The 27,788-nt window shown below is 42.3% G+C and overlaps 1 long non-coding RNA gene across 1 annotated transcript in view; it reads left to right on the top strand.

Annotated features, from left to right (window-relative positions):
* Positions 1-3,149: 3,149 nt before the first annotated feature.
* Positions 3,150-27,788, top strand: part of LOC115471177 — a 34,774-nt gene continuing 10,135 nt past the window's right edge. Inside the window, exons 1-2 of the long non-coding RNA XR_003942288.1 lie at positions 3,150-3,284; positions 14,033-14,101. This is a non-coding gene — a long non-coding RNA (uncharacterized LOC115471177). The remainder of the gene's footprint in view (positions 3,285-14,032; positions 14,102-27,788) is intronic.

The raw sequence follows: 27,788 nt of genomic DNA on the forward strand, positions 1-27,788 counted from the left end.
TGGCGGCTCAGCTTTGAGTGTGTGCGCTCGAGCTCTCTGGACCTATACTTAAAAACCTGTTTCTTTTTCTAAAAATGCCTCATACAAAGAGGAAAGCTGTGGTAAAGAGCCATCCGCCATTGGTTCTTACCTCATCGCCGGTTCAGACGACGCTGGATCGCATCACAACAAAGCCCATGTTCAATCCCGGCGAGAGTTTGCCCGCTGTGAGCGCCGACGAAGGAGCGACGGCTCACTTGGGCCCAGAGATCTTTTTGTCCCCGCCGGATATTAATCAACCACCTTGTCCAGCTCGCAGTCGGCAGCGGATGTCGGATCTAGCCGCTTCGGAAGTCGAAGGCGGTGGATCTGCAAGTGGCGGCTCCACCCCAAAGCGGACCGAGAAAACAACTGTGGAACAGCATGCTCCCCAGGTGGTAACACTGGAGTTGATCTGGACCGCTATTCAAGAACTGACTCAAACTGTAGCGAACACGGTAAAAGAGACTTCCATGCTTGTAAGTAAAGTTGATGTCTTAACTGAAACTATGGATAACTTTAAAGTAGACACTACTTCAAAAATAGACTCGATTCAAACAGAAATAACGACGCTGAAACTGACTAACAATGTTTTGATCAAAGACAAATTGATGACTTTGAGAAAGATTGAACAACTTGAAAATTTTAATAAGCGTTTGAATCTAAGGATACTAAGTTTTCCTGTTATAATAGGCTTGAGCCCGATGGAACTGTTTCGTAAATACTTGATTGAAAATCTACAATATTCTCCCTCTCATATTCCTCCAGTTAATAAAATTTTCTATGTTCCTTTGCCTAAAAATAAAGAGGGAGAATTGAAGCAGACAGGCAATCAAATTAAACCACAAGAGAATAACCAGGAATTACAAGATCTTTCGGCATTTTTGGAACAGTCTTTTTCAGCAGTCTCAAATCGACAGACTTTATTGATATCATTAGTTTTTGAACAAGATCTTAACGCAATTTTAAAAATGTACTTTAAAAATTCAATGAAACCTTTCTGTGGATCCAGGATCTGGATTTATCCAGACGTAACTAAAACCACTCAAGATAGGAGAAAGTTATTCCTAGCGTTAAGAGAGGAGACAAGGGCAATTGGAGCCTCCTTTTTGCTATCCTATCCTTGTAAATGCATAGTGAAGTATCTTAATGTAAAGTATGTTTTTTTTGAGTCGGATCAGTTAAAATCTTTCTTGGAACAAAAACGGGTCCTCAATGTATCCCCAGTGTAATAATTTAACAACAGATTAATCTTTATTATGGTGGATTAATGAGCCAGGCCATTTTCTTTATTATCTCTTATTATATAAGATTATGTTATTTCTTTATTTCTTTACTAGACACGTCTCCCTTCCCCTATTGTGGTCTAAGGAAGAATATAAAAATGTATTTTGTGTTTCTTTTTCCTTTGTAATTCTTTTATGCCTTTCTGTGTTTCTAAATACAAGATGTAATGCTTGTTAATTACAAATAAATGAATAAAAAAAAAAAAAAAGAATACTGGGGCTAAGGGAGCATACTCAAGCAGTAGAATGTGAGTCCCTGGGAAATATATTGAGCTCAAAATAGGATGATTATTGTACCTTGCTTTTTCTTTCAAACTTTTATTAATTATCTTTAATCCACGTAGTTATGGTATGATTTGCAGTATATCAGATTTTATAAACATAAAGGAAGAAGGAAGACTACTTGGAAGATAGGGTCAGTGAAGGATTATTTGGAACAGACAAAAAAAAAAAAAAAACAAAACAGATTATACTTAATCTTGGGGTGCACACCTAAATCTGACTGGAACAGGATTTGGGGTCCTCAATCACCATCTGGGCCATGCCAGCACCTTCTATCTATTCCCTTCCTTCTTCTCCCGCCCAGAGGTCTTCCAGTCATTTGGTACATTGTCGACAGTGTCAGCCATTCAAGCAGACTACCACTGGCTGGCTTGAGAACTGTTCTCTGTGCCATATCCTGCCTACGTGGAAACAGGAAGTTGCATCAGAGTAGGCAGGATGCAGCATACAGAACACCTCTAGAGTCAACCAGCAGTAGAGAAGAGGTCCCAGGTCACACCACAGGAAGGGATAAAGAGGAAGAGAGAAAGATACTCAATCTTGGGGGGGGGGGTAGAAGATGCCAGGTAAAATTGGGATGGCAAAGGGGTGGTAAGCCATTTTGTTGGGGTGGCACTTGCCACCTGTGCCACTCCCATAGCGGTAACTATGTGCAGAATATAGCATTGAACAGTGTATTGAATTGATATTCTGATAATTGAAATCACCTATTATAACAATGTTGCAAATTGTAGCCTTCCCTAATTTTCTGCTAGCATTTTATCATCCTTCTGTTTATTCTGGCCAAGCAGGCAATAGTATTTTCCCACCACTGTTCTCTTTCCATTCACACATGGAATTTCTGTTCATAAAGAATCACATTGCAATGTTTCCTGCAGAATTTTATTCTGATTCATTGCCCTCTTTAACATATAGCACCACCCCTCCTCCAATTTGATCTACCCTATAATTTCAATATAATTTGTACCCTGGTTTCTATCTATCTATCTATCTATATCTGAAGTATGGACTCTCATTTGTGCTAAAAGTCATTCTTAAAGAGTGTAAACTATGTGGAATGAGTATGCACTCCATCCAATAGTGCATACAAGCATGCTTATGCATGATGTTTCATGCATGTGTGCATTATCGAGAGAGTGCACCCTCTTTGAACATAGTGCACACTCTTTAAGAAGAGTGTGTATTCATAAAAAACATTTATTCCAGAACAACAACAAACCCAGAAAAAAAGACAAAAAAATGTTCTGGCTGCCCATCCCTAATGCATGTATACTGCTGGAAGTACTATAGATAACAGTTAAGCCATATTAGTCTTGTATCTTTAACAAGAAGAAGCTGACAGTCCACTTACCCTTTCTACGGGATTTTTTTTTTAATGCTCATATACCACGATTCTCTCCAGTTCTCTCCTATTTTCTTGTGTAAACACTTTTGCTTCAGAAAGGCTTGGTCTTTCTCAATCAGCCTATGAAACTGCAAAGAGCAAATATAGTATCTATGACTCCACCCATGATTTTCCTTATTCTTTAACTTATACCAGGTCATCAACCTTCTGCAGTCAAACTGAAGGCAGATACATAATATTCTGCTTCATTTCCTTCCAGGAAACTAAGTTTAAAATCATTAAAATGAGGCTCTTGCTCCTCTTCAGTCTGCTACTTGCTGTAATCCTCTGCTTTTCAGGATTTTCTGCTGAAGGTAAACTGATTCTGAACTTTTTTTTTTATTAATACTTGTATCACATATAGTTCAGCATTGGCTATTTAACTAGACAATGTCTGGCAATCCATAGCAAGCAACTTAGGATATGAAATGCTTAGGATTTTCTCCCATTCACAAGTTGAAAGAGAATTAGGCTTTTATTAATTGCAAAAGTTATATGGTCTTAAATATCACACTTGTACTAAATACACAATTGTTCTATGTTTTGGTTTTACACTAAATATGTATCTTCTTTAAAATTTCCTTTTTGCATATTTGGGTAACTTCTGTAATGAAAAGGTTATCAGAAATGCACACTTTTCAGTAGTTCTAGATTAAAGTTCTTAAATGTTTGGGTATTAATTAAATGCACTGCTTTGTGTATACTATTTACAGGTTTAGCATGCTTTTTTTCCTCATTGAAGCACAGGATTCATTGTTTCTTTTTTTGTGAAATCTAGTCCATTAAGCAAATTTTACACATAATTTTGAGATGCACTAGCTAATGAGCAACTTTGCATGATTTTCCATCACAGTAGTTAATTAACTGAATAACCCCCTCCGAAGGGACACCACCTTGTTAGTGGTGGAGGGGCTTCCGTGTTTCAATGACTCAGAGGGCTATGCTGAAGGGTTACCCATATCAGACAGGCCTCTGAGGAGAAATCAGACAAAGAGTGTCCCAAACTGGGAGAGTGGTGAGATGGTGACCTGGAGTTCGTATGCCCAACGGCCCAAGTGCCCTCTGAGGTTCTGTCTTCTTTATGTAAATTTCCTCTCTGCAATTGCATTTTCCTTAACTGAGAGGAAGGGAACAACCGGTGGTCAGCCGCTGATGGCCAGCGTTTTGTCCCCTGAGCAGCAAGTGCGGGACCGCTGCGCGTTGAACTGTCCACAGATGAAAGGGTTGGCGAGTCCTTTGATTAGCGCCTGCGAAGGAGCGACGATGCTCTTGGACCTGGAAAAACAACTCCATCGCTCCCGAATTATTCAACCACCATGTCCAAAGGAGTGGAGGAGTGAGTTAGAGGCATATGCTGAAACGGAGGACGTTTACAGCAGAACCCGAATCAGTGGAACCACTCCTAAACACCTCAAGAGAAATCATCTTGGAGTTCTTGGCTTCCATGGAGGTCACATTGAATACCATCTGGAAGGCGCTTCGGGACCTAACGACGGTAGTAAATAACTTTGTTTCAGATATGATCTTATTGGAGAGTTGCATGGACAATTTGACTGAAACCTCTGAGAGTGAAAAAAGTGATATGACAGATGAAGTTTTGCACAAGCAACAGTGGTTATGATCTTGAAAATGATAATGGACCAGAAACTTTGAATAATAAGGTGGATGTTTTTGTGGCTGATTAATGTCGAGATTATTGTTTTTCCCAGAGTTCCAGGTATGACTCCTAAAGTTTTCCTCAAAGATATTTCCTTAATTATTACTTCGAGGAGTGAAGCCTGTGAAAACTGGGATTGCTTTAATCAGGGGGATTTGAATTAGAGATTTGAGTATGTGTATCGTTAAATAATTTCTGGTTTTTAAAAGAGAGAGAATGTAATCAGATGTATTATTTCTAACTAAAACCTGGATAATAAGTATGTTCTCAATGAAATGAATTGACTATACACCGTATTTGGTCTTGAGGAAGCCAACCAGATGATCAATGTGGAATAATGAAGTAGATGAGTAATATCTGGGGATAATCAGGTTAATACTATGTTTTCTTTTTTTCTGTTTACTGTTTAATTGATCTCCTTGTCTTATTTCACTCTCCCTATTTTTCTTCACTTTGTGGTCTAAGAAAGAGAAAGATTGTATATAATCCATATGTCCAGTTGGGATTGTTTTCTTCTTGTATTGTATTAATGTGCAATCATCTCTGTATTACTGTTTGCAAGTGACCCTTGTAAAATGAAAAATTATAAATAAATTATTTAAAAAATTAACTGAATAACATTTTGCATGCATCAAACTACACAGAAAACTTTACTTTTGCAAGGGGCAATTTTACTAAGCTGTGGTAAGCACTGATGCATACTTACTGCATGTTAAAATCCAGTACTGCGGGGAGCACTCAGATATCCATCGGTGATCTAAAAAATAGAAAAAAATGTTTAGTGCAGGGGGTATATTTGGAGGTGGAGAGTAGGCATGTCCAGGGTTAATTGGTTAGCGCAAGTGCATCACCGGCACTAACTGATTAGCATGTGGTTAGCGCGGGAGCCATTACCAGCTAGTAAATAGGTGTTGGTAAGGGATCCCATTTTAATGGCCACATCCTAATTAGGAAATTAACGTGTGGCCAATAATACAGAAATGGGAAATGCGGCCATTTTACAGCCACCCTAAAAGTGGCCTCAGGATATGGGAAAGTCCCGCACAACTGATACTGCAGGCCACTTTTGAGTGCAGCTTAGTAAAAGGGCCCCCAAATATTGTGTTTCATATATAACATGCACTATTTGCCATTTTAGCTTGTTAAACAGCATTCATGATATTTGCACAATTTAATACATTGATCTTTTATTCGCAAGCATTTGTCACTGGACTGCATTTCTAAAAAGCAAATTGTTATGCTGATGCAACAATAGGTTTCTATATTATTTTAAGAGAAATATGTTTTTATTATTACTCTTATAAAGCTTTGAACAGAGCGGAACAAAATGAACAGGAAATAATACAATATCCCCTTGCCCCATCCTTAAACTCTCTTCCCAATCTACCCCGGTCCCTTGTGACCCAAAAGAGCTACTACTTTTAACCTAAGGAGCATTGCCCCATGTAAGCCGCATTGAGCCTGCCATGAGTGGGAAAGCGCGGGGTACAAATGTAACAAAAAAAAAAAAAAGGCCCCTGCCCAATCAGTTCTACATTATTTTAATGCAGTCACTAAACCAATAAGGGTATGATTCAGTCTATTGTGGCCTCAAGTATAAAACCACCTACGCCTCCACCTTTTCCTATATTAGCGCACAAATGTGAAATGGTCTACCTAAATTTGTAAAAATTACCTCTGATCATCCGACCTTCAAAAAATATCTTAAGACCTTCTTATTTGGAAAAGTTTACGCTCCAGACCTGCCCCGCATCTCTACCTATTGAATTAACTTACTCTTTCCACATTTCCCCACCTTTGCTATTACTCCCTTGTCTCTTTCACTTCCATGTTGTTGATTGTTTGTTGTAGAACTGTTGTATGATTTCTGTAGATTACTGTTAGCCACATTGGGCCTACCCATGGGTGGGGAAAATGTGGGATATAAATGCTTTAAATAAATAAAATAAATAAATGATAGGATTAACCATTTGGTGTGTACCAAGCAAACATGCACTTAAGAGCTCCCATTGTAATATAAATACATTTTTAAACCTCCCAACTGGCCACTTCCCTAGCATAACAACAACACCTCCCATCCCCCACACCTCCTTACATAATCACTTTCACCACTTGCCTAATCCCCTCCAGCAGGTTGGAGTCAGCAAGCAGCACTTCTTACCTACTGCTATGTCCTTCTCTGCAGTGGAACCTCATGAGTTCCGTGGGTCTCACAAAACTATAGAGCCTTGCACAGTTATGACAGCAGAGGAGAGCCGGCAATGGGTAAGAAGCAGTTCTTGCAGGCTTCTCCTGCTAGCTGGAGGACAAAGCACAGAGGATGAAGAAGACAGAAAGACTTCTGTGTTTTATTGAATATACAGCCAAGGTACAAATCTTCGCAAACATACCCAAAAGACTAAACACAAATAGCAACAGAAGAGGACACATAACTCCCTCATATTCCCTCTTAGAACTGTAAGTAAAGAAAGTTAGATCCTTGCTGCTGTCGAATGGCCTGATTGAATGCTGTACTGATATCCCAACATATTTACATAAGGATCCTTATTCATGGGAGACCTGTATGGGATTCAAATACTTGAATAATTGTTGCAATGTTTAGGTTCAGAAGTGGTGAGGAATAGTCGAGTGATGTATGGTAAGTGAAGTCCATAAACCGCTACTAAATGGACTTGGAAAAATCCAAAATCCCAGGAATAACATGTATAGAATGTTTGTACGTTTGGGAAGCTTGCCAGGTGCCCTTGGCTTGGATTGGCCGCTGTCGTGGACAAGATGCTGGGCTTGATGGACCCTTGGTCTTTTCCCAGTATGGCATTACTTATGTGCTTATGTATGGCTGGATGAGGGAAGGGGTGAAAATAAAAATGTGATGTGGTAATGTATACTGTACTAACTAGATGATAAATCTAGCCTTTATTTGAATACTATTAAGTTAGAGAAGTTGCATCAGTTGTATTTTGGCACTGTTTACACTAATATGCTATGATTTTGCCTACTTGTCTATGTAAGGTAGACAAACATTTGAAGAATTCTGTTCATATGCATTGACAGCGACCTACAACAAAGCATAGAGAAAAGATGGCTGAGGAGGGATAGGATAGAGGTCTATAAAATCCTGAGTGGAATAGAATAGCTAAACATTAATCAATTGTTTACTCTTTCAAAAAGGTTAAAGACACTCCATGAAATAACATGGTAATACTTATAAAACCAAATAAGAGAAAAATAGTTAAGCTCTAGATCACATTGCCAGAGGATGTGGTAAAAGCAGTCATCATAGCTGGCTGTAAAAATGGTTGGGCAAGTTCCTGGAGGAAGAGTCCATAAACTGCTCTTAGGCAGACATGGGGGTAAGTAGCTTTTTTTTTTTTTTTTTAGATTTTGCCAGGAGCTTGTGTCCTGCATTGGCCGCTGATAGAAACAGAATGCTAGGCTAGATGGACCTTCAGTCTGAACCAGATAGGCAATTCTTATGTTCTCATGTAAGGCTTGCACAGAGCTTTCTCTGAGCTTTGACAGCTGCTGCTGCTGTTCCTGAATCAGCAGAGGAAACTGTGGTTGAAACAGATATAGACAAAGGCATAGCTGCAGAAAAAGCATTCCAGTGCCTATCAAAATGATGCATCAGAGGCAGTTACATAAGCAGGGTTATCATATTTGCAGAGAGAAAAAAAGAGGATACAAAAAAATAAAATGCAGCCCTGCTCTCCCCTGCCTCTGCCCCACTCCCACCACACCCTCACCTTGACCCCTAAGAAAGTCAGATTTTATAAGCAGTGAAAATACTGGTAAAAGTAACAGAAATTCATTTTCTTCTGTACTCTACTAAATACAAACTAAGAAAAAAAAATGTGAATTTCCAAAAAAAGCAAACTACCTTAATGAACCCTGGTGATCTAATGGCCTCTTTGGGGCAGGAAAGATGTGTTTAAGTTTATTTCATCTTAACAAATATGAAATAGTTAATGTTGTAAGAGCCCAGTTAGCAGATAAAGAACTATTTTATCCACAGCAATAGTTTTGGAAAATGACCCTCTTAGAGGACAGTTATCGAAGGGATGTTCATGGGTAAGCTGGAGTTTACCTGTACAGAAAGTCCCTTAGAAAACGGTCAACCCGCAGCAGGTTAAAGTAGGTGAAAACAGAATAGAGGACAACGGGGAAGCAAAGACTGGATGTTCCTAAATGGAAGAATGCATTTTAGCAGTGCTTTTGATGCATGTAGAAATGGGGAGAAAGGAGTAGAAGATGACCCTAAGGTTTTGAGTTGACGTGACTGAGATGATGAGAGTGCTATCCACAAAATTAGAGAAAGGGAAAAGAGGGGAAGTTGATTACAATAGACAGTAATTGAGTGTGGAAAAAAAGATGGTGAGGGATCAAAGCAAGGGAATTTGTCATCAGATGGAGATAGCAGACTAAATTGGCAAGAGCAAGTGACTGGAAACAGGCGGGTAGCATGAATATACCGTATTTTTCGGACTATAAGACGCACCGGACCATAAGACGCACCTAGGTTTTAGAGGAGGGAAATAGGAAAAAAAAAATTTTCCTCTTTCCCTCCTCTAAAACCTAGGTGCTCCGGTGCGTCTTGTCCGGGTTTTGGACCTCCGTCCCGTACTTACAGGATTCCGTGTTCCCTGGTGGTCTAGTGACGTCGGGGCAGGAAAGAGCCCCCTCTTTCCTGCCCATCGCGCTGCTCTCCGTGCTTCTCAATGCTTTCCGACGGTCTCGGCGAGATTCAAAATGGCCGCCGAGACGGAGAGCAGCGCGATGGGCAGGAAAGAGGGGGCTCTTTCCTGCCCCGACGTCACTAGACCACCAGGGAACATGGAATCCTGTAAGTACGGAACGGAGGTCAAAAAACGCTACCTTCGGACTATAAGACGCACCCCCCATTTTCCTCCCAAATTTTGGGGGAAAAAAGTGCGTCTTATAGTCCGAAAAATACGGTAACATGTGTGAAGTTAGCATAAGGATGATATTTTATTCACAAATGATCTGGAGGTGAACCAAGGCTGTTACACCATACAGAGGAGAAGAAAAAGTGTCTAGAGCAAAAGAGAATATAATGTTATAAGAAAATACTGCCTCACTAATAATGGACTCTCGTCTTGATTACTGTAACCTGCTTCTCACCGGCCTCCCTCTTAACCATCTCTCTCCTCTTCAATCAGTCCAAAACTCTGCTGCGCGACTCATTTTCCGCCAAAGTCGCTATGCTCACATTAGCCCCCTCCTTAAGTCACTTCACTGGCTCCCTATCCATTTCCATATTCAATTTAAACTTCTCCTATTGACCTATAAGTGCATTCACTCTGTTGCTCCCCAGTACCTCTCCACTCTTGTCTCTCCCTACGCCTCCCCTTGAGTACTCCGTTCTGTAGATAAATCTCTCTTATCTGTCCCCTTCTCCTCTACTGCTAATTCAAGACTCTGTTCCTTTTATCTTGCTGCACCTTAAGCCTGGAATAGACTTCTTGAGCCTGTATGTCTAGCCCTGTCTTTGGCCGTTTTCAAGTTCAAACTCAAAGCCCACCTCTTTACCACTGCTTTTGACTACTAACTCACTTGCCCTGTCCTTTTATCCTCACCTCTTTATTCCCTTACCCTTAATTGTTCTGTCTGTTTACCTGTCTTATCTAGATTGTAAATTCTTTGATCAGGGACTGTCTTTTTGTGTATGGTGTACAGCGCTGCGTATGCCTTGTAGCGCTATAGAAATGATAAGTAGTAGTAGTAGTAGTAGTAGTAAGAGAGGAGAAAAGAGACTGTAATGGAGAGGACATAATGGTCAGTGATTTGGAGATTCAAAGATAGTGAGGACTGGATAAGAGGAATAAAAGCTTTAATTGAAGCTCAGGAGCAATGGCTAAATTAGAAGATAAAATGATTGTGAGGTGAAGAATGTAAAGAGTTGATACAATGGAATTTGTTTTGACTTTGTTATTGCTTCTTTTATTAAACTTTAAGCAATTTACAACATAATAAAAACAAAATACTATAAAACAATTAAATATATAAATCCAAAAAAGTCCACACACTCTCTAATACAAAATGTCATTAACTACTCCTCAACCACCCCCTCTCCTCTCCCTCATCTCAAAAATGTCATTCCATAAGCAGGCCTTCACCGCCTTTCAAAAATTCAAAATAATTTTTTTTCTTGACATAACGTCAAATTGCTGCAACCACAGAAAAGGCTTTAAGACTTGCAATTGAACATCCTTCACCAAAGAGACACTCAACAGATTCTGTTTGGTCCAATGCTGGCCATACAACTCCAGGGAGTCCTTCAGATAACCAGGACCCATCCACCACAAGAGCTTAAACACAAACATTAGCAATTAAGATACCTTGCTGCTCAATTGGGAGCAGTCAAGCTTATGTAAAATTGGTGTCACATGATCCCATACCTTCCTTTCCTCAATTAAACTTTGTTGTGGTATCCTGAAGCAATTGAATCTTCTCTAATGCTTTTTTAGGATGTCCTACATATGCCATATAGTTATAAATGAATAATGTCAGTATCAATGATTGCACCTCCATGCACAATCTATCAGGAGGCAGGAGTCCCTTTCCCACTGCCTAAGCAGCTTCATCTGATTAAAAAAAAACAAGCAAAAAAAAATACCTTCCCCGATTCAATCTACTAATCTTGGAATTAAATAAAGTAATTATCCAAAATGCTAAATTCCTGACAGTAGCCTTAATAAACATCTGTTGCTACTGTACAATCACTGCAAACTCTTCCAATGGCTGATTTTTGCTTATCCACGGCACATCCGACTTGTTGACATTCAATTTTCATCCATTTGACTGTAACCAGGTAGCCAACACCCTGAAACATCACTCAACATCTGCAAACCCATCCCCCAATCCTTCCCAATTGGTCAATAAATTTGATATTCTAGGAAGCTGAGCAATGGTTCCACTTTTTTGCTGCTGATGTTCAAAAAAACACAAAGGTTATATAAAGATATTAAATAATATTGGGGAAAGGACCAGGGGCATAGCCAGACACCCAAGTTTGGGTAGGCCTGGACCCAAGGTGGGTGGGCAGCACTCCCCCTTGTCTTACAAGTGATTTGGTTTCTCCTTCTCTCGCCTGCATGCCATATGGTCTTTCAAACATCCCCTCTCCCCCGTATACCTTTTAAATAGCAGATTTTCACCGGCAGCAAACAGTTGTTGGGAGTTTTTGGTTGGTGGGGCTTGGGGTCCCTGCTAGCCACATTATAGGTGTGCTGCTACTTGGTGGGCTTGAACCTTAAGTGGGTGGGCCTGGGCCCACCCCAGCCCACCCTTGGCTACGCCACTGGAAAGGACAGAGCCCTATGGCAGTCTGAATAATGCACACCCGCTCTCAGACACTTTTTGATTTCAAAGCACATATTTTTGATGCTTCTGTAAAAAAGAAGCAAAACTGCCCTATTCACTCCTAACCCTTCCAATCGTCTTAATAAACGATAATGCTGTATCATACCAAATGTGGCTGCCAAATCCAAACACACAACCATACAGTCCCATGATCTATAGTATAGATCACATACAACAAAAGCAACCAAACAAGTTTTCATACTATAACAGTGGAATCCCAACTGAAAATCACATAGCATTGAATAACTCTCCACAAAATCTCCCAACTGGAACAATCATTTCTATCAAGTGATGTTAAAAATGGCCAGTGCTTTAAACAGGGAATTAACTGGAATGGATTAGTATCAGGAAGAAAAGAATGTACAGAATGGGGTGGTTCTATGGGCCGGTGGAAGATCTACGTGTTGGCTGAACCTAAGCCTAGAAAGTGTTTTCTTCTCTGGAGTCCAACAAGACAGCCAATATATATATATATACAGATAAACCGCAAGCTTCTCAGTTCTAGGATTGCTGCTTCAAGGGGCAGAAGGCAGCAGCATCCCAAGACTGATTAGGTTGTGGTGACCTCCAAAGACAAACACTAAAGTGTCCTTTTACAAAGGTGTGCTGAAAAATGGCTTGTGGTAGTGTAGGCGCGGGTTTTGGGTGCGCGCCAATCCATTTTTCAGCACGCCTACAAAAAAAGCCTCTTTTTTCCCGAAAATGGATGTGCGGCAAAATCAAAATTGATGAGCATTCATTTTGGGTCTGAGACCTTACCGCCAGCCATAGATCTAGCGGTAAAGAATTTGGGCGGTAACGTCTGATTCCACTTGGCGAGCATCCGCTATGTGCGCCAGAAAATAAAAAATCTTTCTCAGATGCGCATAGCGGACGCACGCCAAAATTGAAATTACCGCAAGAGCCACATGGTAACTGGGCGGTAACTCCAATTTGGTGCACGTTGGGCGTGTGTAGGCGCCTATGCAGCTTAGTAAAAGGGGTCCTAAGGTAGCTGGAAAAATATTTCAGTTTTCAACCACAGCATTTTAAAATGGAGACAATTTTAAGTCTCCATGTACAGTTTGCAGATTCATTAATATTGTATGCCTGCAGATCTGCAAATTAATTTAAAAGGGGGAACTCCCTGCAGAGTTTCCATTAAACCCTTGATCTTCACTTCCAGTCCTTGAAGACTGCCAACAGGTCAGGTTTTCAGGATATTCCTAAAAAATATTCAGAAGAGAAATGTGCATGCAAATCTCTCCATGCATATTCATTATGGAGATACTGAAAACCTGAGTTGTTGGCAGTCCTTAAATACAAGCAGTAAAGTCTAAGGGCTCCTTTTACTAAGCAGTGCTATAATGGAAGTACCGCCAGGCTACTGCAACAGCCTGGCGGTACTTCCCACTCCTACCACGCTGTCATTTCCGGCACTACAAAAATTTATTTTCTTTTGTAGTGCCGGACTGTTCCAGGCGGTAATTGGGCAGAGCTATGTGCTGCCGGTTATCGCCGTTTTGGCGTAGGAGCCCTTAACATCATCTCAATGGGTGGCAGTAAGGGCTCCCCCTCCCCAAAATATGGCCACGCGGCAAGTGCTTTATTTGCAGCCCGGCCATTTTCTGCAGGAAAGCAAGACCTTCTCTTTTACCAGCTGCGGTAAAAGGGGGCCTCGGCGAGCGTGTAAAAAACACACGCCAACACCAGCACCGGTCCTCTTTTGCCACAGCTTAGTAAAAGGGGACCTTAGGCTTTAGACCATACACTGGCAGGCAGAACACATGTACAAAAAGCATCATGCATTTTTTTTCTCCCCTGATCTGTGTATTTTGCACCCACATTGGAGGAATGGGACGATTTTCAAACACATTTTTACATGAATAAACTTGATTATCTGTGGAAAAGCCTTTGGGAATTTACCCTCAAAATCTCCCAAAATTGAGTTTTCTTGTAAGAGATCACCATTACCATTATAAGGGTAGTGCTGTGCATACAACCTATCCCTGTTTTTTCACAAAGTTTCACTTCTATCCTTAGGTAAGCAAATAAAACATCACCGTCGCTGTTGCCCTAGAACATACAGGCGTGGTCTGAACTTTGAGCCAGGTAATAAAGTTTTTATAATGTTAAATTTAATATCATGTATGTAAAAGAGTATTTTGTAATGCACCAAAGATTATATACATAACATTGTATGTGTAAATGCCTAATAATAATAATAATAATAATCTATAATTATATTTATTCAGTGGGTTTAGTCTTGTTCTGAGTGTTTTAGGCCATTTCATGCCAAATCTGTTTATACGTTAGTATGGGACAGTTTTCAAACTGACAGTACTGGGACAAAGACTGCACTGCATTTTTAATCATAATCTTTGCACTGATTCTGAATGTGAAAGAGCACATATCTCTTCTCTTTGAAACTTGTTGCTGGTGTAAATGTAGGTAGTATTTTGCTTGAAAAGTGCATACATGAATTGAAAAATGCAATCTAAAAATATTGGAGTAGATATTCAGCTGGTAACAGTCAGCATTTTTTTAAACGCTGAATTGGCCAGCTAAAATAGCCCCAGATATTCAGTGCCACGCAATATGCGGGCAACAGCACTAAATATCCAGGGCTAAATGGTGCTGTGTTGGCCGCCAGAGCTTCACAAGTACCACTAGCAACCAGGAGAAGTCATGGCATCTATTTTCTGAAGGCAGCCACAAGGAACAGGAGTGAGTGGGTTTTACTTCTGCCCCCATCATTCCCACTGGACCACCAGGGATACATGTAGGCCGGGGGAGGGGCTATCTTAGATCCAGGGGGTTGGGGGGTTGTTTTGGGGAGGAGGTGGATTCTTACTGGCACAGGATGGGGGAGGGGGAAGGGAAGGAGGCAGGCTGCTTCAGGGGGACTTGGGAGGGAGGATTTTTAAAAAAACGTTATGTGGGTCCCGGCCAGTCCTCAATGCTAGGACCCACTTTGCTACGTCAGCCAAGTTATGACAGCTTTTGCAGGTCCCAGTAATAAATATTGCAGTTATGCAGGTCCCAGTAGTGAATATTGTCAGCACCCGCATTACGGCCGGTTCCTCCCCAGTACCCCCCACCATACTGCCCCTGACCTACTCATATTTTGGGGGGGCCAGTCAGAGTCAATATTCCCTGCATTAATTTTGTTTTTGTTTTTTTTTTGTTCAGCATTCTTGCTCTGCTTACAGCTTTATTACATATCTACCCTTGCAATTTTTTCCAGTGTTTTTTGTTCTTGATATCAGTCTGTACAAGTTTGACATTTGTTTAGTAGGCATAACGCTCAAATGAAAATAAATATAGAACTTCCTACTATTCTACTATTAATGTAAAGCAAACAAATCAGATCAATCTGCAGTCTAACAGTAATGACACCTGTACAAATGTACTGCTTTTGAAAGATTGCAGATTTGTTGATGGAAGTAGGAATTTTCCGACATGCTCAGAGTAATTGATTTTACCCTGCCTACTGCATAATAAACAAAAGAAAAACCTAGTCTTATCTGAATAAAAGGGACGTCTAGTTGGGCTCATTTTCTCTACTAAATTGTCTCTTTAAGTCTTAGTATTTTTATTGATTTTAATACAAGAGAAGAATTAGTATCAATAAATGCAATATACAATTTGATTTAACATTGGGAGTATAGAAAGAAAGGAAGATGAGAAAAAAACCCAAAGAATATAAAACAGAGTATGATTCATGCATGTAGCAGAATATAAATACAAGAACACTTCTCATTTTGCATCTTGAAAATAAGATATCAAAGGTGACCACTTTTCCTTATACAAAGGAAAATGAAATGATTTTTTGGCAAAATATGCTTCATATTTGTAAGTTTGAAATAACAAGGTAACAAGCACAAAAAGGGAAAACCCCGCTATAATTTGTGAGATACAATAATCATATACACTGCGGGTCTACTCTTGCATAGTGTAGGGAGCTCAACAATGAATGGAAAGGGGGAAGAGACCTCAGACAGGTGAAGTTACAGCACCATTGCTGAAATTACTCATTTAGAGAATCACCATAGATCAATCATCGGTCTTTACCCAACCTCCTCCCTAGATGTAGAACAATATATTTTTAAAGGATTTTTTAAGAAATATGCTCAATCCACTGTGTGCCAAAAAACTTAAAGAACATCAAATATATAAAAAAAAACCACTTAGCTCAAAGCAGCATCAGAAATGGGGTTCCCCGCCCAACGGACCTGTTTCGCCAAAGGAACTTCTTCAGGGGAAAAAAGGACGCCCAATCCAACAATACTGCTGAAGTGGCCAATCATGAAGTCCTAAAAAAACAACACATGATCAATAACCATTCAATGTCTCACTTATCCCACAGCACTGCACTGAAGAGACTGAAAAATATCACACTTACATTTGGCCGGCCTGACTAACGGCTCAAAATGGCTGCACAGGTGCCGCAAAAAGTCAGCTGTTTTTATGTGCTTTACGGCCCATTGTGCGTCTATCCCAGCCCATAATCACAACTAACAGCTATGCAAAAAAAAATGGCCGCCCATGCCATAGGCGAGATTTTGGGCTAAGGTCTAATGTCCTGGACGGACCACATGAAAACACAACATGAAACAAAAACTGTGTATCCCAAAAAAAACAAACATAAAAAATGCATACACGAATGTCACTCCACTGGCAACGTGACACATGTAATGATCGCGAGCGATAGATCAAAAGGTGCACTCCCAACTGCTCGGGCAAAACCCTTAGTCCGAAATCTCGCCTATGGCATGGGCGGCCATTTTTTTGCACAGCTGTTAGTTGTGATTATGGGTTGGGATAGACGCACAATGGACCATAAAGCACATAAAAGCAGCTGATGTTTTACGGCGCCTGTGCAGCAAAACCCATTTTGAGCCTTTAGTCAGGCCGGCCAAATGTAAGTGTGATATTTTTCAGTCTCTTCAATGCAGTGCTGTGGGATAAGTGAGACATTGAATGGTTATTTAATAGAAGAGACTACCCATTTGAGAGGATAACCAGATATAATGAAAGGAGTACGGACATCAGCTCAGTTTTATCCCAGTTAATTTTATAGCTGAACAACATTGAAAATTGGGAAATTAGCTGAATAAGTGCCTTCATAGATGCCTGTGGTTTAAGTAAGGTATAACATTATATCATCAGCATATGCTGAGAGCTTGAACTCTACCTTGCCCATAGTAACTCCAGTAATATCTTTTGAGTTTCGAATAGCCATCAGAAGAGGTTCAAGAGTCAAATTAAACAGAATGGGAGAAATAGGGCAGCCTTGTCTGGTGCCTCTGTGTAGTATGAATGGAGTGGAAAGGTCACCATTAGCTGCAATTCGAGCAGATGGGAATGAATACAGTAAATGTAACATGTGTATGAAGAATTCAGGGAAACCAAAATGGCTAAGTACACTAAACAAATATTTCCACTCCACCCGGTCGAAGGCTTTTTCAGCATCCAAGAGGGGCGGAGAAACCCGTATTATCGAAACAAGATGGATGTCCATCTTTCGTTTTAATAATACGGTCAGGGACACCCAAATCCTGAAATTTAGGTCGTCCTTAGAGACGGTCATCTCTAGACTTGGTCGTTTCTGATTTTCGGTGATAATACGGTCGGGGACACCCAAACCTCAACATTTAGTTTGACCTTAGAGATGGTCGTCCCCGGTTTTCGGCCATACTGGAAACCGAGGACGGCCATCTCAAAAATGACCAAATCCAAGTCATTTGGTCATGGGACGAGCCAGCATTCATAGTGCACTGGTCCCCCTGACATGCCAGGACACCAACCGAGCACCCTAGGGGGCACTACAGTGGACTTCACAAATTGCTCCCAGGTGCATAGCTCCCTTACCTTGTGTGCTGAGCCCCCAAAACCCACTACCCACCACTGTACACCACTACCATAGCCCTTACAGGTGAAGGATGGCACCTAAATGTGGGTACAGTGGGTTTGTGGTGGGTTTTGGAGGGCTCACATTTACCACCACAAGTGTAACAGGTAGGGGGGGATGGGCCTGGGTCCACCTGCCTGAAGTGCACTGCACCCACAACCTGCTCCAGGGACCTGCTTACTGCTGTGATGGACCCGAGTATGACATTTGAGGATGGCACAAAATATTTTTAAAGATTTTTTTGAGGGTGGGAGGGGGTTATTGACCACTGGGGGAGTAAGGGGAGGTCATACAATTCTCTCTGGTGATCATCTGGTCAGTTCGGGCATCTTTTTATGCCTTGGTCATAAGAAAAACAGGACCAGGTAAAGTCGGCCAAGTGCTCGTCAGGGACGCCCTTTTTTTTCCATTATGGGTCGAGAACGTCCATGTGTTAGGCATGCCCAAGTCCCGCCTTCGCTACGCCTCCGACACGCCCCTGGGAACTTTGGCCGTCCCTGCGATGGAAAGCAGTTGGGGACATCTAAAATTGGCTTTCGATTATACCAATTTGGGCGACCCTGTGAGAAGGACACCCATCTTCCGATTTGTGTTGAAAGATGGGTGTCCTCTTTCGAAAATGAGCCTGCTAGTAACCTAGTGTTATCAGCACCATATCTGAGTTTTACAAATCTAGCTTGATCTCTATGTATAAGGAATTGGATAATAGTTTCATTCTGCAACATAGTAGTTTTGTGTAAATCTTATAGTCTGCATTTAGTAATGAAATTGGTCTATAATTTTGTACAAGGGTACAGTCTCTATTAGGCGTTGGTAATATTATGATATTTGTGTCCAGAAAATGGCCTGGAGATGATGAATCTAATAAAGTTTGATAATAAAGCATTAAATGAGATGAAATGGAAGTGGAAAATGATTTATAAAACTCCATTGGTAGACTGTCTGGACCTGGTGCTTTTGTTGAAGGTAATTTTTTGATTGCAGAGATAATCTCCTCATGGGAAATAGGTTGATTTAACTGGCTCCTTTGATGATCAGTAAGGCAGGGAAGATTTAATGATGTACGAGAGATTTCAATATCATGAGCTACACATTCTGAGGAATATAACGATGTGTACAAAGATTCAAAAGCTTCAAGTATTTGAGGAGAAGATGTCAAAGAGGTTCCAGCAGAAGATTTTATAACAGTTTTACGTTGTTTTGTTCTTTTGCTTTTAAGATAAGATGCTAGCAGTTTACCAGCTTTGTTGGAATCTGTATAATATATAGCATTTTACTTAAAAGTGATAATATTGGAGATGCTTGATAGAAGTGAATTATACTGCATTTTGAGGGATCTGAGATTTTGAAGTTAGACTTAGATGATGAGGAGTATGAAGTCATTTCAAGATGGTGAATTTCCTTCTCAAGACTGTTAAGTTTAGCATTATTGGTTTTACAAAGATGAGATATGCTAATTTCACCTCTCAGCCATGTCTTGAATGCTTCCCATATTGTTATATATGGTGTTACAGAATCTTTGTTATTATCAAAAAATTCGACAGATTTCTGGGAGATATTTTGCAGAAATGCTGGATCCGAGAGTAGAGAAGTATTAAGTCTCCAAGTAGAGGAAGTTGTTTTATTAGAAGACCTAGTAAAATCACAGGATATTGCTGCATGGTCAGAGATCAATATTTCATGTATCTGTGCAGCAGATAACATAGGAATCAAGTCCTTAGTACCCAAAAAATAATCAATTCTTGAATAGGTGTGATGATGGGCAGAAAAAAAGGAGTAGTCTCTAGCTGTTGGATAAAGTAATCTCCATAAATCAGACCATCCATTGGACTGCATAAGAACATTTAGTGAGCTGTGAACTTTGAGTTTGGCAGGTCTGCAATTTGAAGAGCAATCCAGATAGGGATCAATTGGAAAGTTGAAATCTCCTCCAATTATAGTTTGACAAGTGAGATCATTTGACCCAGAAATATTGATTTTTATGAAAAGAATTAGGGTCATTTATATTTGGAGCATAGACATTAATTAATGTTAGAGGTTTGCACTCTAAGGAACCTTCTAGTTGAGACCATCTGCCTTCATTATCATGAATATGAGAGATTAATTGAAAGGGCAAAGATTTTCTAATGAGAGTAATAACACCATTTTACAACCATTTGCTGGGCTTACAAAGAATTGATCAAACCATTTACTTAGAAGTTTGGAACCTTCTTGTGCATCTAAATGAGTTTCTTGCAGAAAGCAAGTGTCAGAATTTTTCTTTTTCAGATAAAGTAGGAGTTTCTTTTGTTTAATGGGATTAGAGATCCCTTTAATGTTAAAGGATAATATGTGTAGCTTCATCATAGATTGCTGATCAATATAACACATATATGCATGAGGAGAAATTTTCAGATGGTTAGCAGGTATAAAAACCTCAAAAATAAAAAAGAAGTCAGTAAATGGAACAAGAAAAATAATAATCTTAACAAGAATAAAAGATTAAGATTAAGACAAAAAAACATTTGCTCCATGTAGAAGAAGAATGAGAATCATTTATGGGGCACATGCAGCCAGTTCAGACATAGAAAAGAGTTTAAGCCAGCATGCAAAAATATGATATTATATACAGCACCAATGCGTATACATCTATTAGAAATTCAGGCACATTAAAGTGACCAAAATATCACATATTAGCAGGACAGTTTTTATCAAAGAAATTTTTGCAGGTCAGCAGGATCGCTATAATATTTAGTATTATTTACTATTATTTTGAAAAGTTACCTTCATGGTCGCAGGATATGAGAAGCCATATTGAGCGCCTATGGCTTTTAGCTTAGGGCGCATTTCTAGAAACATCTTCCTTTTTTTGCAGTGGGTTTAGAGAAATCTGGAACCAAAAGAATTTTCGCTCCAGCATACATCAGGGGAGATTTTGAATGAGTAGCATTTAGGAACAGCATCAGCTGATTATGTTGAAGAAATTTGACAATTATAGGATGCGGGTAATTTTTCCCTGGAATAGGCCGCAGCGCAATGCGGTGAGCACGTTCTATGTCTATGATTGTGTCAGTAGGCAGATCAACAATCTTTATGAATAGCAATTTCAAAAATTGAATCATATCCTTACCCTCAATTTGCTCAGGTACTCCAAGTATGCAAACATTATTTCTTCTTAATCGGTTAGATAATTCCTCAATATCTCGCTGCATGAGTTCAAGTTTATTCAGCTTATGATTCATTTCCAGGTGAAATGCATCATGAGCTGACATGCGGTCTTCGAGAAATTCAATTCTAGCACTGAATTGGGTAAATTGAGTACCGATTGTGATTAATTCTGATTTATTTCAGAAGTGGTGTTGAGATTCTGCTGCATTAAAATATGCAAAGCCTTTTTATCATCTGCAAGAGATTCTGCCTTGTCACGTGGTAACGCTAACAACAATTGCAAGGCCTTTTCGGGCGTAGAGAGATCTGTTTTGTTCCTTTTAGAGGCTGAGTGGAGAGAGTAAGAGCCTTCGTTCCGGTTGGATTTTGAAGTCATCTTGCTCAGATACGCTGGGAGCAGAGTTCTTCACAAATAAATGAGATATTTAGCTGCTGTATCGTGGTACTAGAGTGAAAGCCGGCGGGAGAGAAAATTCTAAGCGTCCATGCTGGATGACGTCACATGACTTCCCCTAAGCACAATTTAACTATGGGGTCAATATTCATCCAGTAAATGGTTTGTTGTTCTTTTTTAAATCCTGAATGCCACTAGCTAAATTAGACCAGATATCCAGTGCTGGGCCCTATCCAGGCACTGCCACTGAATATCCAGGTCTTTGAAAATACCTGTAAGCTACCCGGAATAGGTCACTGGGAAAAGCTAGGACTACAATTTATGTAGTTCAACATCTCTGATTATCTATGTGAGGGCTTATACTAAATATCATTCCACCCTGGCTCTGCTCACTCCCACCCCTCCTCCTGACCAACTGACAGTAACCAGAGAATGTCATGGTGGTCAGAGTGGATAATCTTCTATATATAAAAGGAATCCCCCCATCCCAAGCCTGTTTAAACTACCAGATAAAAACCATCATTATATAATTGATAACATCGTTCAATACATTTTTCTATGTGGGTGCAGATTCTCTATAGGATTGCTCAGAATCTCAATATAAACTTGAAGCTCCAGTTCTGTACCACAAACTCGAACTCCCCAACAATGAAGCTTCCCCCTTACAACTGGCCACACAAAAAAATATTCAAATTAATGACAATCAACTCAAGAACAGCACACTCTCCTTCCACTGTCAGTTACTTTGTTTAAAGTACATGGGGTTTTGTTTGTATGGTGAATCTACTGCAGTGCTTCTCAACCCAGTCCTTGGGACACATCCAGCCAGTCGGGTTTTCAGGATATCTATAGTAAATATTCATGAGATAGGTCTGTATACCAAGGAGATATTATATGAAAATCTCTCATGCATCTTCATTGTAGATATCCCGAAAACCCAAATGGCTGGGTATGCCCAGCACTGCTCTACCAGAAGTGGAGACCTCATTAGTCCTGAGCATTCTTATTTTTTAAAACAGGGCAGACAGTTTGAAACATAACACAAAAGTCTGCAAAACCCTATATAGAAAACTTACCAAAACTATAACAGCCCTAACCCACCTATGAAGACAGGCCCTAGAGCACCAAAATAACCTGCTACTTGGAAGCTGGAACAAGAGGGAATGTTACATAATCCTACATGGACACCATATGCCAGCAGAATCCTTCACCTCAGTTGCAGATGAAGAATATGACTCTCACCTGATACAAAATAGGGAACCACAAACATGCATACAAAACCTGAAATGGAGACAAAAACTGCAATCAGAGATACCAGACTCTACATGCCATGTAACACCAGAGAAATAGAAAGAAATGTCGTCCTGTACAGTACAAAATAAAGTCAACAGATGTAAATTCTCAACACCAACATAATTCAATCACTAAACTGAAAATAAAATAAAATTTTCCTACCTTTGTCGTCTGGTGATTTTATTATTCTAGATAGGATCTTAGTTAGTGCTGGGGAGGAGCCAGCTGTCTTGGTACATGTGGGTACCAATGACATAGGAAAATGTGGGAGAGAGGTTCTGGAAGCCAAATTTAGGCTCTTAGGTAGAAAGCTCAAATCCAGATCCTCTAGGGTAGCATTTTCTGAAATGTTACCTGTTCCACGCGCAGGGCCCAAGAGACAGGCAGAGCTCCGGAGTCTCAATGCATGGATGAGAACAGGGCCGGTCTTAGCAAGTGCGGGGCCCTATACAGACCAATTTGGTGGGGCCCCATCCTAGCCCCACCCACTATATCCCCACCCCCACCGTAGCCCCGCCCCACCCTAGCTCCACCCCATTGATAAGATTATTCCATTTTTAGAACATTTTTTTATTTATGAAATTTCAAATAAAGACAAATGAAGCTAAACTTGTACAAAAAAACTGATTGAAATAATAAGCACAATGCTATCATGAAACCTCCCCTCCCCAGAAAGTATTCAGTTCAAGTCCATTACAATTAGTAGTTCCAATTCTCATAACAAAGAAGAATAAAGGAAAAATATTAAGAAAAGATTCAGTACTTTCAAATTCCCCTATTACTCTGTAACCCATATATGCAATAAAATAAAAATGAAATGAAAAGATATACAATAAAATAAAGTGATATGTAAAATATAATGTACAATATAAAAACATATAGACCACCAAAGTATTAAAATTGTTTTAAAATATATACCACAACTCTCTGACTCAAGAAGACTCTGACTCTGTCATCCATAATTGTCTGACAACACACAGAAAAAAAAAAGTAAAAAAAAAAGTCACAATTAATACCTTATACACCAATATACCAGCCATACGGAAAATGCAGATTATCAACAATATGAAGCTGGCAAGGGATCATAATATCACAATTCTCATGCAGAGCCACAAAACACCCTTTTAGAGATAGTGTGTCATGATTTAGGCTCTACACCCTTTCTGATGTTTGGTGCCACCTTAGTAAGGCCAACACACAATCTTTCCACTGCAAAACACTATACACAAATGTGTGTAAAAACACACTCATAACCTTAACAAACCATAAACAGCACTAATTCCAAGGACAGGACGAGCTACAACCTTATGCGTGGCGTGGAAAGGCAACTGTAATTACACCGGGCTCTAAAACACCAGTGCACAACCTAGTGAAAAAAACAAAACAAAAAACAAAAAGGGCTGCAAACTATACGCTAGCAGAATACTGCACCTTCCTTGATCACACCTGAAAAACACATGAATGCAAAATACTGAACTGGAAAGTTACCTCAAGAAGTCAGACTCAGCATGCAGCAATACTACAAAAATTAAAACTTACATGAAAAATATCACAGATGCACATTTCCAAAAACTAACATATTCCAATTAATAAATCCTGAATAAAATAGTTTTTTCTACCTTTGTTGTCTGGTGACTTTGTTTTTCTGATCATGCTGGCTCAGTATCCGATTGTGCTGCTATCTGTCCTCTTAACTCCGTTTCCAGGGCTTCCTTTCCATTTATTTCTTTACTTTCCGCCTTTCTTCTTCATTTCTTGCCCTACATCCGTAAGTAAAAGCTGGGTCCTCCGCAGACTTGACTGTCCAGTGGATCCAGCTTCTGCCTATTTTCTATATGCATGTGCACTTTTTCTCCTCTCTTCCTTTTCCCTCACCTCATCTCCTTCCTCACTCTTCCCTCACCTCCATCCATGTCCAGCATTTCTTCTCTCTCCTCCATCCACCCATGTCCAGCGACCCTCCTGTCCCCCCTGCCATCCATCTATGTCCAGCAACCCCCCCTGTCCCTGCTGCCCTCCCCTGCCATCCACCTATGTCCAGAGACCCCCTCCCCTCCATCCACCCATGTCCAGCGACCCTCCTGTGTCCCCTGCCCTCCACCTATTTCCAGAAACCCCCCTCCCCTGCCATCCACCCATGTCAAGCGACCCTCCTGTGCCCCCTGCCCTCCCCTGCCATCCACCTATGTCCAGAAACCCCCTCCCCTGCCATCCACCCATGTCCAGCGACCCTCCTGTGCCCCCTGCCCTCCACCTATGTCCAGAAACCTCCCCTCCCCTGCCATCCACCCATGTCCAGCGACCCTCTTGTTCCCCTGCCATCCATGTCCAGCAACCCCCCTGTCCCCTATGCCCTCCCCTGCCATCCACCCATGTCCAGCGACCCTCCTGTGCCCCTGCCCTCCCCTGCCATCCACCTATGTCCAGAAACCCCCCTCCCCTGCCATCCACCCATGTCCAGTGACCCTCCTGTCCCCCCTGCCATCCATGTCCAGCAACCCCCCTGTCCCCTATGCCCTCCCCTGCCATCCACCTATGTCCAGAAACCCCTCTCCCCTGCCATCCACCCATGTCCAGTGACCCTCCTGTCCTCCCTGCCCTCACCTGCCATCCACCTATGTCCAGAAACCCCCTTCCCTGCTATCCACCCATGTCCAGCGACCCTCTTATGTCCCCTGCCCTCCACCTATGTCCAGAAACCCCCCTCCCCTGCCATCCACCCATGTCCAGTGACCCTCCTGTCCCCCCTGCCCTCCCCTGCCATCCACCTATGTCCAGAAACCCCCCTCCCCTGCCATCCACCCATGTCCAGTGACCCTCCTGTCCCCCCCTGCCATCCATGTCCAGCAACCCCCCCTGTCCCCTATGCCCTCCCCTGCCATCCACCCATGTCCAGCGACCCTCCTGTGCCCCCTGCCCTCCCCTGCCATCCACCTATGTCCAGAAACCCCCCTCCCCTGCCATCCACCCATGTCCAGTGACCCTCCTGTCCCCCCCTGCCATCCATGTCCAGCAACCCCCCCTGTCCCCTATGCCCTCCCCTGCCATCCACCCATGTCCAGCGACCCTCCTGTGCCCCCTGCCCTCCCCTGCCATCCACCTGTCCAGAAACCCCCCTCCCCTGCCATCCACCCATGTCCAGTGACCCTCCTGTCCCCTTGCCATCCATGTCCAGCAACCCCCCTGTCCCCTATGCCCTCCCCTGCCATCCACCTATGTCCAGAAACCCCCCTCCCCTGCCATCCACCCATGTCCAGCGCCCCTCCTGTCCTCCCTGCCCTCACCTGCCATCCACCTATGTCCAGAAACCCCCTTCCCTGCTATCCACCCATGTCCAGCGACCCTCCTGTGCCCCCTGCCCTCCACCTATGTCCAGAAACCCCTCTCCCCTGCCATCCACCCATGTCCAGTGACCCTCCTGTCCTCCCTGCCCTCACCTGCCATCCACCTATGTCCAGAAACCCCCTTCCCTGCTATCCACCCATGTCCAGCGACCCTCTTATGTCCCCTGCCCTCCACCTATGTCCAGAAACCCCCCTCCCCTGCCATCCACCCATGTCCAGTGACCCTCCTGTCCCCCCCTGCCATCCATGTCCAGCAACCCCCCCTGTCCACTATGCCCTCCCCTGCCATCCACCCATGTCCAGCGACCCTCCTGTGCCCCCTGCCCTCCCCTGCCATCCACCTATGTCCAGAAACCCCCCTCCCCTGCCATCCACCCATGTCCAGTGACCCTCCTGTCCCCCCCTGCCATCCATGTCCAGCAACCCCCCCCTGTCCCCATGCCCTCCCCTGCCATCCACCCATGTCCAGCGACCCTCCTGTGCCCCCTGCCCTCCCCTGCCATCCACCTATATCCAGAAACCCCCCCTCCCCTGCCATCTACCCATGTCCAGTGACCCTCCTGTCCCCTTGCCATCCATGTCCAGCAACCCCCTGTCCCCTATGCCCTCCCCTGCCATCCACCTATGTCCAGAAACCCCCCTCCCCTGCCATCCACCCATGTCCAGCGCCCCTCCTGTCCTCCCTGCCCTCACCTGCCATCCACCTATGTCCAGAAACCCCTTCCCTGCTATCCACCCATGTCCAGCGACCCTCCTGTGCCCCCTGCCCTCCACCTATGTCCAGAAACCCCCCTCCCCTGCCATCCACCTATGTCCAGAAACCCACTACCCTGCCATTCACCCATGTCCAGCGACCTTCCTGCGCCCCCTGCCCTCCACCTATGTCCAGAAACCCCCCTCCCCTGCCATCCACCCATGTCCAGTGACCCTCCTGTCCCCCCTGCCATCCATGTCCAGCAACCCCTCCTGTCCCCTCTGCCCTCCCCTGCCATCCACCTATGTCCAGAAACCCCCCTCCCCTGCCATCCACCCATCTCCAGCACCCCTCCTGACTTCCCTGCCCGCCCCTGCCATCCACCTATGTCCAGAAGCCCCTCCCCTCCATCCACCCCATGTCCAGTGGCCCTCCTAAGCATCATGTTAATAGGAACAACAAACATACTTTGAAATGTATATATGCGAATGCCAGGAGCCTAAGAAATAAGATGGGAGAGTTAGAATATATTGCACTAAATGAAAAATTAGATATAATAGCCATCTCTGAGACCTGGTGGAAGGAGGATACCCAGTGGGACACTGTCATACCGGGGTACAAATTATATCGTAGTGGTAGGGTGGATTGAATTGGTGGAGAGGTAGCATTGTATATTAACGAGAGCCTTGAATCAAATAGATTGAAAATTCTGCAGGAAACAAAACACTTATTGGAATCACTGTGGATTGAAATTCCATGTGTAATAGTGAAAAGGATAGTGATAGGAGTGTGCAACCGTCTGCCTGGCCTGGATGAACAGATGGATGCAGAAATGTTAAAGGAAATTAGAGACACAAACAAACTGGGCAACACGATAATAATGGGTGTTTTCAATTACTGTGATATTGACTGGGTAAATGTAACATCGGGACACACTAGGGAGGTAAAATTCCTTGATGAAATCAAGGACAGCTTTATGGAGCAGCTGGTACAGGAGCCGATGAGAGAAGGAA

Source organism: Microcaecilia unicolor, chromosome 5 (assembly GCF_901765095.1).
Source record: "Microcaecilia unicolor chromosome 5, aMicUni1.1, whole genome shotgun sequence".
NCBI classification, from domain to species: Eukaryota; Metazoa; Chordata; class Amphibia; order Gymnophiona; family Siphonopidae; genus Microcaecilia; species Microcaecilia unicolor.